The sequence below is a fragment of the Gekko japonicus genome, unplaced genomic scaffold (assembly GCF_001447785.1).
Source record: "Gekko japonicus isolate JY-2015 unplaced genomic scaffold, Gekko_japonicus_V1.1 scaffold2049, whole genome shotgun sequence".
Taxonomy (NCBI): Eukaryota; Metazoa; Chordata; class Lepidosauria; order Squamata; family Gekkonidae; genus Gekko; species Gekko japonicus.
Window position 1 is genome coordinate 80,498 of NW_015171566.1, and position 10,193 is coordinate 90,690.

Sequence of the window (10,193 nt, forward strand, 5' to 3'; positions counted from 1 at the left end):
TGTGGATATAGTGTATCTAGATTTCAGTAAAGCATTTGACAAAGTTTCTCATGATATCCTTGAGGATAAGCTGGTTAAGTGTGGGTTGGATGGTGCAACCGTTGGATGGATTCATGGTTGGTTGAAAAATCGTACCCAAACGAGTGCTCGTAAATGGCTCTGCGTCTGCATGGAGGCAAGTCTCGAATGGAATGCCACAGGGCTCGGTCCTAGGCCCAGGGTTGTTCAGTGTTTTTATAAATGACCTGGAGGAAGACATAGAGGGGATGCTTATCAGATTTGCAGATGACACGAAGCTGAATGGGATTGCTAATTCTGAAGAAGACAGAGTCAGGATTCAAAATGATCTAGATAGGCTGGAACAGTGGGCTGAGACAAATAAAATGAATTTCAATAGAGATAGGTGCAAAGTCCTACACTTAGGTACAAAAAAATCAAAGGCACAGATATAGAATGGGAGGGACTTGGCTTGACAGCCGCACATGTGAAAGGGATCTAGGTGTTCTGGTTGATCACAAGCTAAACATGAGCCTACAGTGCGATGTGACTGCGAAGAATGCTAATGCAATCTTAGGATGCATTAACAGAAGCATTGTGTCCAGATCACGGGAGATGGTAGTTCCTCTCTATTCTGCTATGGTCAGGCCTCACCTGGAGTACTGTGTCTAGTTTTGGGCACCACATTTTAGAAAGGATGTTGACAAGCTCGAGCGTGTCCAGAAGAGGGCAACCAGGATGGTGAGAGGGTTGGAATCCAAGTCTTATGAAGAAAGGCTGAAAGAGTTGGGTATGCTTAGCCTGGGAAAGAGACGGCTTAGAGGGGACATGATTGCAGTCTTCAAGTATTTGAAGGGCTGTCATGTAGAAGATGGAGCGGATCTATTATCTCTTGCTACGGATTGCAAGACTAGATCTAATGGGTGGAAATTACAAGGGAGTCGTTACCAGCTAAATATCAGGAGAAACTTCTTAACTGTAAGAGTGGTTGAGCAGTGGAACAGACTGCCTCAGGAGGTGGTGGATGCTCCTTCGCTGGATGTTTTCAAGCAGTGGCTGGACGACCATCTTTTGCGTATGTTGTAGGGCTATCTTTCTGCTATGCTCCTGTAGAGTGCAGGGGGTTGGACTAGATGACCTGCAAGGTCCCTTCCGACTCTAACATTCTATGATTCTCACCAGAGCGGGCTAGTCCACAGTGGTCCCTATCGTGTCAAAAGTTCCGCCCTGCCTTTTGGTTAAAGCCTATTTGCGCTTCTGAGCATTGAACATGGAAGGATCCCTGCATGTCTTACAGTATAAGTGAAAAAGCCCAAAGTGCAAATCCCTTCCCTGGCCACTAGTGGCAAACGTGCGGCTCACTTGAATGATCTTTGGAAATCAGCAAAACTTTACAATGTGCCTTTTCTCTGACGCCCACCCGGAAGGACTTGTCCATATTTTGGGGGTCCTCAATGTGTACATGTTCCTTGTTGCGCAGCACCCAGCATTTCTCAAAACCTGAAATTTCCAGGATTTCTATAAGAGGCACATGAAACGGGGCTTGAGCAATCCAGGAATTTCCCTGTGCAACAGACAAGAGGATGCCTGCCAAAACGCAACAAAAGTCCGGCGAGCCGCAGCAGCGGTGTTGAGTGTACATCTGGCACCCGTGAGCCGCCATTGCAGGACTGGGGTCGGCTTTTATCAAGAGTCCAAAGAGCAAATTTTAAAGGCTGGAAGAGAACAAGCAGGCACACGTTTCGAATGCCATGTGCAGACCAACTTTCCATTACTGTGTCCATGCGCTGACCGCGAACCAAGCCACCAACTTTGTGTTGCCAGCCTTTCTTCCTCGCAGAGCTCATGTGCTTTGAACTGCAATGGGGGGGGGGGAGAGAACCTAGCAAATGACGCATTTCCTGGCCCGGAAGTGAAATGGTGGGAAAAGCTTTACCTGCTCAGTTCTTATCTGTCTCTCTCTCTCACACACACACCAATGCTCCCTCTAAGCTGTGGAGTCTTGTGAGCAAAAATTCTACTTTGTGAACCTTTGGAATTAAAGTTGTGAGGGAGCAATTTGGCTGCTGCATAAATTAGTTTGCTCTGGAGCCATCCTTCCTAAGACAAAAATGTGTGAGCTGGAGGCTAAAAAACTGTGAGCTAGCTCACACTAACTCAGCTTAGAGGGAACACACACACACACACACACACACACACACACACACTAGTCCTCTACACATGATGTTTCTGTGTACATGACCAATATGCACACCGGGGGAGCAAGAGTGCCCCCCCCCCGGTCTACACATGTTCACTGTGCATGGGCATCTATATCCTTTCGGACTATACATGCCTTGCTTCGGTCCCCACGACTGGAAAATGCTGTTTTAAAATGTTCCTGACTGCTGGGGCAAAGCCATTGTGGGCACAGCTTGAACACGTGTATAGGCAGGGGTCCTTTCCTGCAGGAGCGCACAGGAGCGGAGCTCCGGCAGTAAAGAGCCCAGGGGGTGGGCACATGCAACAAGCCCTGCCCCCTGCTCCCAGCAGCCCCTGGAGCAAGAAGCAGCCAGGTAAGTTGCAGTGGGTGTTGCCTTCTGACACACTTCCGATGATGTCAGGGGGTGTGGCATATGCAAATAAGTTATGCTAATGAGTTATGCTAATGAGCTCCTGCACCTCTTTTTCTAAGAAATGACCCCTGTGTATAGGAAGGGGCAGGGGTGGTTCATTTGTTCACATCTCCTCTCTATGTCCCCTGGCCCCGTGCCCAGAGACATCACTTGCTCTGAGCAAGTGAGCCTGCCGTCTAGTAATGTCTGCTCTGAACCCTTTTTTCCATGCATCGTTTTGCTCCAGCTAACCCCCCCCCCTCGAGCAATAGGCTATCCTTAGTTTGTCCCATGGCAAATAGCTTAGGGTGTGTGTGTGTGTGATTTACGGTGGGAGAACAGCCCGAGGAGGGGAGAGGATTCAACAGTCCCTTCTCCAGGGCCCACCTCCACAAACCTCTCCCCCTCCCTGCTTCAAGCTTTACAAACAATTATCACAGGGAGGGCTCTTTTTGTAGAAAAAGCCCAGCAGGAACTCATTAGCATAATAGGCCACACCCCTGACAGCAGGAACTCATTAGCATATTAGTCCCCACCCCTGACAACACAGCTCATTACCACATTAGGCCGCACCCCCATGTTACCAGAAGTGTGCTCATCCAGCCACACCCACCTTTTGCTTGTTGTTCTGTTTACCTTGTTTGTTGTCAAAACCCAGGGCCTTTTTTTGTAGCAGGAACTCCTTCGCATGTTAGGCCACACACCCCTAATGTAGCCAATCCTAATGCGTTCCTGCTGTTGGGTGTGGCCTATTATGCTAATGAGTTCCTGCTGGGCGTGGCTAACTCGGGAGCCAGCCGGAACTCCGTTCCTGTGCGTTCCTGCCCCAAAATAGCCCTGATTACAGGATCTCTCAAAACTTCTGCCTGGGGGAAAAAAAAGGTAACCTGCCAGGAAGATTTAGTGATGTCCCTTCTCCCCCCTCCCCAGGCCCCTAGTTTCTGTAAGGATCCGAAAGACAGGTACCAATTCCACAGGTGCAGTTTAGCTTTCACCTCCCCCCACCCCACCCCGCCACCAAATCTAGACAGTGAGCCTGCTCGGGATGTGGTGTGGGGCCACACCAGTTTATCCTGAGCCATATCCTGGGAAGAAAGGCTGCTTCAAAGTCACACGAAGCTTGCCTTCTACTGAAGCAGACCCTTGGTCCATCAAGGTCAGCACTGTCTCCTCAGATGGGCAGTGGCTCTCCAGGATGTCAGGCAAAGAGCCTTCTGATCACCTACCCCCTTGGTCCTTTTAACTGGAGATGCCGGGGACTGAACCCGGGACCTTCTGCATGCCAAGCAGGAGCTCTGCCAGTGAGCCCCGTTCCCTCCTCCTGAAGCACCGTGAGGTGCTTTTATCCCCGTTCCTCTTTTTAGCAGCTGTAACGTGGGGCCGTGTTGCTTTCATCCCCAGCAAAACAGTGACCGGTCCAAAAGCCGGGTCCAAAGCTCCTCCTGCACAGCCAGAAGTCCCATTCACGGGAAGGAGACAGCATTTGGCTGCCTGCCTTTCCTGGACGCTTCAACCTGGTTTTCCTTGAGCAGAGATGGATTGAACAGTCACATCATGCCCCTGACAAGTCCTTTCTTGGAGATCTCAGGCCCAAAACGCAGCCTCCTGTAAGCGGCATCCACACCATACTGGGCAAAGGAGACGGTGGTGGGAGGGGCAGATGGGCACCATCTCCTGTTCCCTCCTGCTTGTCATTCATTCCCTCTTCCAAGGCCTCTCCGGCCGGAATTTCCCTCCTGATGTGTGGTCCTTTAGCACCCCCTGCTGGTTTCCCCTTTCATTGCTATTTCATGGCTTCCAGGTGTGCATCATGCATAGAGCGTGTGGACCGAAGGCACACAGATGGGTAGCAGATGCCTTGCTTTGCTGGATTTCAGTAGGGCTTGGTCTAAACGGAAGGTAAGTACGACAGAGGGAGAGAGAGAATGAGTCTGTGTTTGCCGCTGCAAGTTCTGTGACGTGTAGCTGGGGGCAGGAATGAAATACATAAACTTGGAACAATTTCCACTGTTGCCCCGTCATAACTGTGTAGGCCTTTTTTACAGTTAAAAAAAAAATCAGTGGAAATCCGTCAATGCCTTAGTCACCTTGAGCTTCTGCATTAACAGGGGTCTTTCCAGTTAAAACTTCCCAGGACATCCTAGGTGAATTTGTCCCTCCTGAACAAAATTCATAGACTACTATTAAGCCCGTTACTTTGCCAACGGGGTCATTAATGAGTCACACAATAGACACCTAAAGTCCTTGGCACTCACCTAGTTCTGTATTCCATTTCCAGGAGTTTCTGAGAAACCCACAAACGTCACGCAGAGGGTGCCGCTGCCCCCACTATGAACACCAAGCAAGTGTGTATTCCGATCTGCACGGCCTTTGTCTGTGGAGGTTTCCAGCCTCTCACCACCATCTCCTTATCTATGATCCCTCTAAGCCCCACTCAGATTCTCAGAAATTCCCTCTAGTAGCCATCAGGATGTATTTTACTTGATCGACATGCGTATGAAGTGGAGAAAAAAATATCAGCCAATGTATGACGTGGAAGATACTGTTTCCTGGGTCAGATCTTGGTTTCCAAAATACAAAAGAGAGCAACAGAAAGGGCAGGAGTGGCCATTAGGGAAGGTTGGCCCGCAGCTAGGGTTGCCAGGTCCCCAGTCTGGGCAAGGGTTCCCCCGCTTTTGTGGGCCCCTTTCCGCTGCCAGCCCCACCTGCAAATGGCCCCCAATGTGATGTAATGACATCACCTGGAAGTGACGTCATCAGGTTGCCAGCGTTGGGGGGGGGACGGGACACACTAGCTTTTGGGCAAAACTCTGCAGTAAAACTGGGCTCAAACCATAGAGTTTTGCCCAAAAACTAGAGCGTCATCCCCCAACATCGGCGATGCGATGGCATCACTTTGCACACACGCCAGAAGATCCTGGAACAAACCCGGAAGCCCCCACTGGAAGCCAGGTAGGACTGGGCAACCATACCTGTGACCCACTTTCGGAGGCCTTGCAACCCACTTTTGGGTCCCGACCAATGTTCCCTCTACGCTGTGGAGCCCTGTGAGCAAAAATTCTGCTTTGTGAGCTACTGGCATTAAAGTTGTGAGCAAGCAATTTGGCTACTGCCTAAATTAGTTCACTCTGGAGCCCTCCTTCCTGAGCTGAGACAAAAATGTGTGAGCTGGAGGCTAAGAAACTGAGAGCTAACTCAGCTTAGAGGGAACACTGGTCCCAACCCATAGGATGGGAAACACTGGCCTAGAGCACTCGACAGAGAGAGGTCTTTCATAACATCTGCAATGTTCCCTCTAAGCTGTGGAGTCTTGTGAGCAAAAATTCTACTTAGTGAGCTGCTGGCATTAAAGTTGTGAGCAAGTGATTTGGCTGCTGCATAAATCAGTTTGCTCCGGAGCCATCCTTCCTGAGCTAAGACAAAAATGTGTGAGCCGGAGGCTAAAAAACAGTGAGCTAGCTCACACTAACTCAGCTTAGAGGGAACACTGTCTGCAACCTAGAATCAGTTCAACAGAAGACTGAACCTGGGACCTTCTGCGTGCTCTGCCAATGAATCACAGCCCCTTTCTTCTGAAAAGAGGGAAAAAATGCCTGCTATGTTTTCCCACTGATAGCTGTGACGTATGCACATGGGGTAGTTCCTATAGGGCGAGCAGTGTTGTCGCAAGCAGTGCAGGAGACGACGCTGGATCCTATCAAACGCCTTGTCGGCATCTAGAGTCAGAAGAGGGGGTTTTCCTTTTGCCTTAGAGATTGTATTGCAAGTCTGTCCCATTAATTGTTTGCAAGGAGGAAATCCATCGGGACAGCCAGCATGGTGTAGTGGGTACAGTGTCAGATTAGGACCAGAGAGATCCCCAGGTTCAAATCCCCACTCCGCCGGAGAAACTTGCTTGGGTAACCTTGGGCCAGTCACCCCATGGGACAGTTGTGAGAATAAAGCGGAGAACAGGAGGAGGATGTTGGCCATTTTGTACCCCTACCAGGGGGCGGGGAAAAAAAGAAGCAGGGTATAAACCAAACAAATCATGGTCTTTCCATTGTCTTATCTGGGGGATAGGTCTAACTGAACCTTCCAGACAGTGAGGCTTCCAAGCTTTGCAAGAAATGCTGTTTTGACAAAGATCTAGCTGGCGGCAGCAGTATCCCAGTTATTAAAGAGTTTATGAAGGCATTCATCTAAGGAATTGGTTTACAAACAAAATATTGTTTCCCCCAGAATTCCAAGGGTAGGCCAGAAGATTTGTTGTCCTTGCTAATCTGCTGAACTCAGCTGTGAAGCTGTTATTTGTCTGTGGGCTAGCCATTGCTCTGGTCCATAATGACCCTTAAATGGCTTCTTTGCTTTGAGGTGCCTGTGCCGAGAGCATTGTAGAGCACAGGGCTATTTTTGGGCAGGAACGCACAGGAACGGAGTTCCGGCTGGCTCCCGAGTTGGCCGCGCCCAGCAGGAACTCATTAGCATAATAGGCCACACCCAACAGCAGAAACTCATTAGGATTGGCTACATTAGGGGTGTGTGGCCTAACATGCAAAGGAGTTTCTGCTACAAAAAAAGGCCCTGGGTTTTGACAACAAACAAGGTAAACAGAATAACAAGCAAAAGGTGGGTGTGGCTGGATGACCACACTTCTGGTAACACGGGGGGGTGGCCTAATATGCTAATGAACTTTGCTGTCATGGGTGTGGCCTAATATGCTAATGAGTTCCTGCTGTTGGGTATGGCCTATAATGCTAATGAGTTCCTGCTGGGCTTTTTCTACAAAAAAAGCCCTGGTAGAGTATATCCTGCAGAGGTACTGTTAGCCTCATCAGCCTGGGTGGGAAACTGCCCATTGTCTGGCTAAATAAAAGGAAGGAGACTCGCTTTGCTGATGCTTAAGCTGTCGTGAAGTTTGGTCTCCGGCCTACCAATATGGCTGGTTTAAAGAACGGAAGGATTTTTGTGCTTTAGCAGCGTCCACAAGATCTAACTGTTTCCTAAGGATAACTGTGCACCTATTTCGTCAGAACTTGATTGACGGTGCTTTAAGTCAGAAAATAGCTGAGCTGTGCTTGAGCTTTTGCGGTGAGTAATCTTGTTGACCATCTGATGCTTTTCTGTTGCACAAGGGAAGTAGCCGGGCTGGTTGTTCTCTCGAAAACAATTATTTAAATCTGTTCGAAGTTTGGTCTGCAAAAAGATTTATTGTGCCAGTGCAATGGATTTAGTTTCTAGGGAAACGAGGGGTGAAAGGGTCTCAAGCTGCTCCTTAATTTGCCCTTTGATAGTTGCTTGGTCCAGCCACTGACACTGAGTTATGGCCTGCTTGTTAGAAAGTGGTGTTAAAGGAGGAGGAGGAGGAGGAGATTGGCTTTATACCTCGCCCTTCACTTCCCCGAAGGAGTCTCAGAGCATCTTACAATCTCCTTCCCCTTCTCCTCCCCACAGACACGACAATCTCCTTCCCCTTCTCCTCCCCATCCTCCCTCTAAACTGTGGAGTCTTGTGAGCAAAAATTCTACTCTGTGAGCTCCTGGCATTAAAGTAGTGAGGGAGCGATTGGGCTACTGTATAAATTAGTTTGCTCCGGAACCCTCCTTCCTGTGCTAAGACAAAAATGTGTGAGCCGGAGGCTAAAAAACTGTGCGCTAGCTCACACTTAGAGGGAACACTGCCTGTGAGGTACATGGGGCTGAGAGAGCTCTTTCAAGAACTGCTCATGAGAGCTGTGAAGGAACTTGTAACTGACCTGAGGTCACACAGCTGCATGTGGAGTAGTGGGGAATCAAACCCGGTTCTCCCAGATTAGAGTCCATGCTTCTAACCACTACTCCAAACTGGCTCCCAGATGAACTCTAATCTGGAATAGATGTTGTATCCAATGGGTTGGTACACTTGATCCTTGACTCTGGGGCAACAGTCCATAGATAAATTAGATATAAGTTCAATAGACATGAAGATAATGTTTTACCACCAAAGTGTGTCTGTTGAACCATGTCTGGCCCCAGGGTAAAATTCGATCTAGATCACAACGCTAGACTCCGCCAAGAATGAAGAATGGGTACCGGAGGAGGTTAGGATCTAAAAAGTATCAATATCGTATCCAGTGAAATTTCCTTTTGGATCATCAATGAAGTATGAGAAGTAGGTCTGGGAACACTGAAGCATTGGTCAAAATAAGCTATCCTAAGTAAATTGATCTTGCTTTAATTCCCAGTGGTGTAAATGCAGCAATTAATTTTGGGCTTTAAGGCTTAGCTCTAAAATGCTTGGATTGCCTCTTCCATCAACCAACTCTAGACTTGGGGCTGGCCCAGGGAACCATCCTCCAAGAACCAGTCTTTGCAAAACTTCCAGCTGGTAGGAACCTGGGGAGCACTTTTTTTAGCATTTGTCACCCGAGTTTGGAACTTCCTCAGGGGTCGAGAACAACCCCTTCCCTATTGGCCTTCCAGGTGGGTTTGCAGACCCACCTTTTCCAGATAGCTTTTGAATTAGGACAATAAGAATTGCTGAGGCAGAAGGAGGGGTGCTATTGTATGTTGACAGACCCCTGGTCTAGTACTTGTTTTAAAAACTGTTGGCTATTCTCTCCCTCTAACAGTTCCTGGAACTCCCTTAATTTCAGGTCACTCTTCCTCACATGGTTGTCAGCATCATTCACCTGAGCCTGTAACATCGCTCTCGCTCTCTCCCTCTCTCTCTGTTCTTTATGAGCCTCTGCCCTCTTCATCCTTCCACTTCCTTATGGATTGACATCGCTCTCTCTCTCTCGCTCTCTCTCTCTGTTCTTTATGAGCCTCTGCCCTCTTCATCCTTCCACTTCCTTATGGATTGATTCTCAGTTTGCCTCCACAAGTCTACATTTTGCACAAGTCTGATGCAGGGGGCACTTCCTTATTCAAATCTCCTTTGAAATACAGGCCTCGGGGAAGCCCTGCGAACTGAAGCTGGTGGCATCAGAACCAGTGTTTGGACCGGCCGTCACTGTATGTCACCTTGCATGGCCCAGTCCCCAGATGTTGTATCCAATGGATTGGTACACTTGATCCTTGTCTCTGGGGCAACAGTCCATAGATAAATTAGATATAACCTTGCATGGCCCAGTCCCCAGATGTTGTATCCAATGGATTGGTACACTTGATCCTTGTCTCTGGGGCAACAGTCCATAGATAAATTAGATATAAGTTCATTAGACATGAAGATAATGTTTTACCACCAAAGTGTGTCTGTTGAACCATGTCTGGCCCCAGGGTAAAATTCGATCTAGATCACAACGCTAGACTCCGCCAAGAATGAAGAATGGGTACCAGAGGAGGTTAGGATCTAAAAAATATCAATATCGTGTCCAGAGAAATTTCCTTTTGGAGCATCAATGAAATATGAGAAGTAGGTCTGGGAACACTGAAGCACTGGTCAAAATAAGCTGATCTTGTTTTGATTTCCAGTGGTGTAAATGCAGCAATTAATTTTACTAACAGTTAATTTTACTTTACTAACAGTTAATTTTAATTTTACTAACAGCGTGGGGATGTGTCATTTGGGGTGGTCCAAAGATTATTTTGGGGGGCAGCCTGGCTCCAGTGTCTGCTTGTGTGATTGTCCTGGGGGCACTGC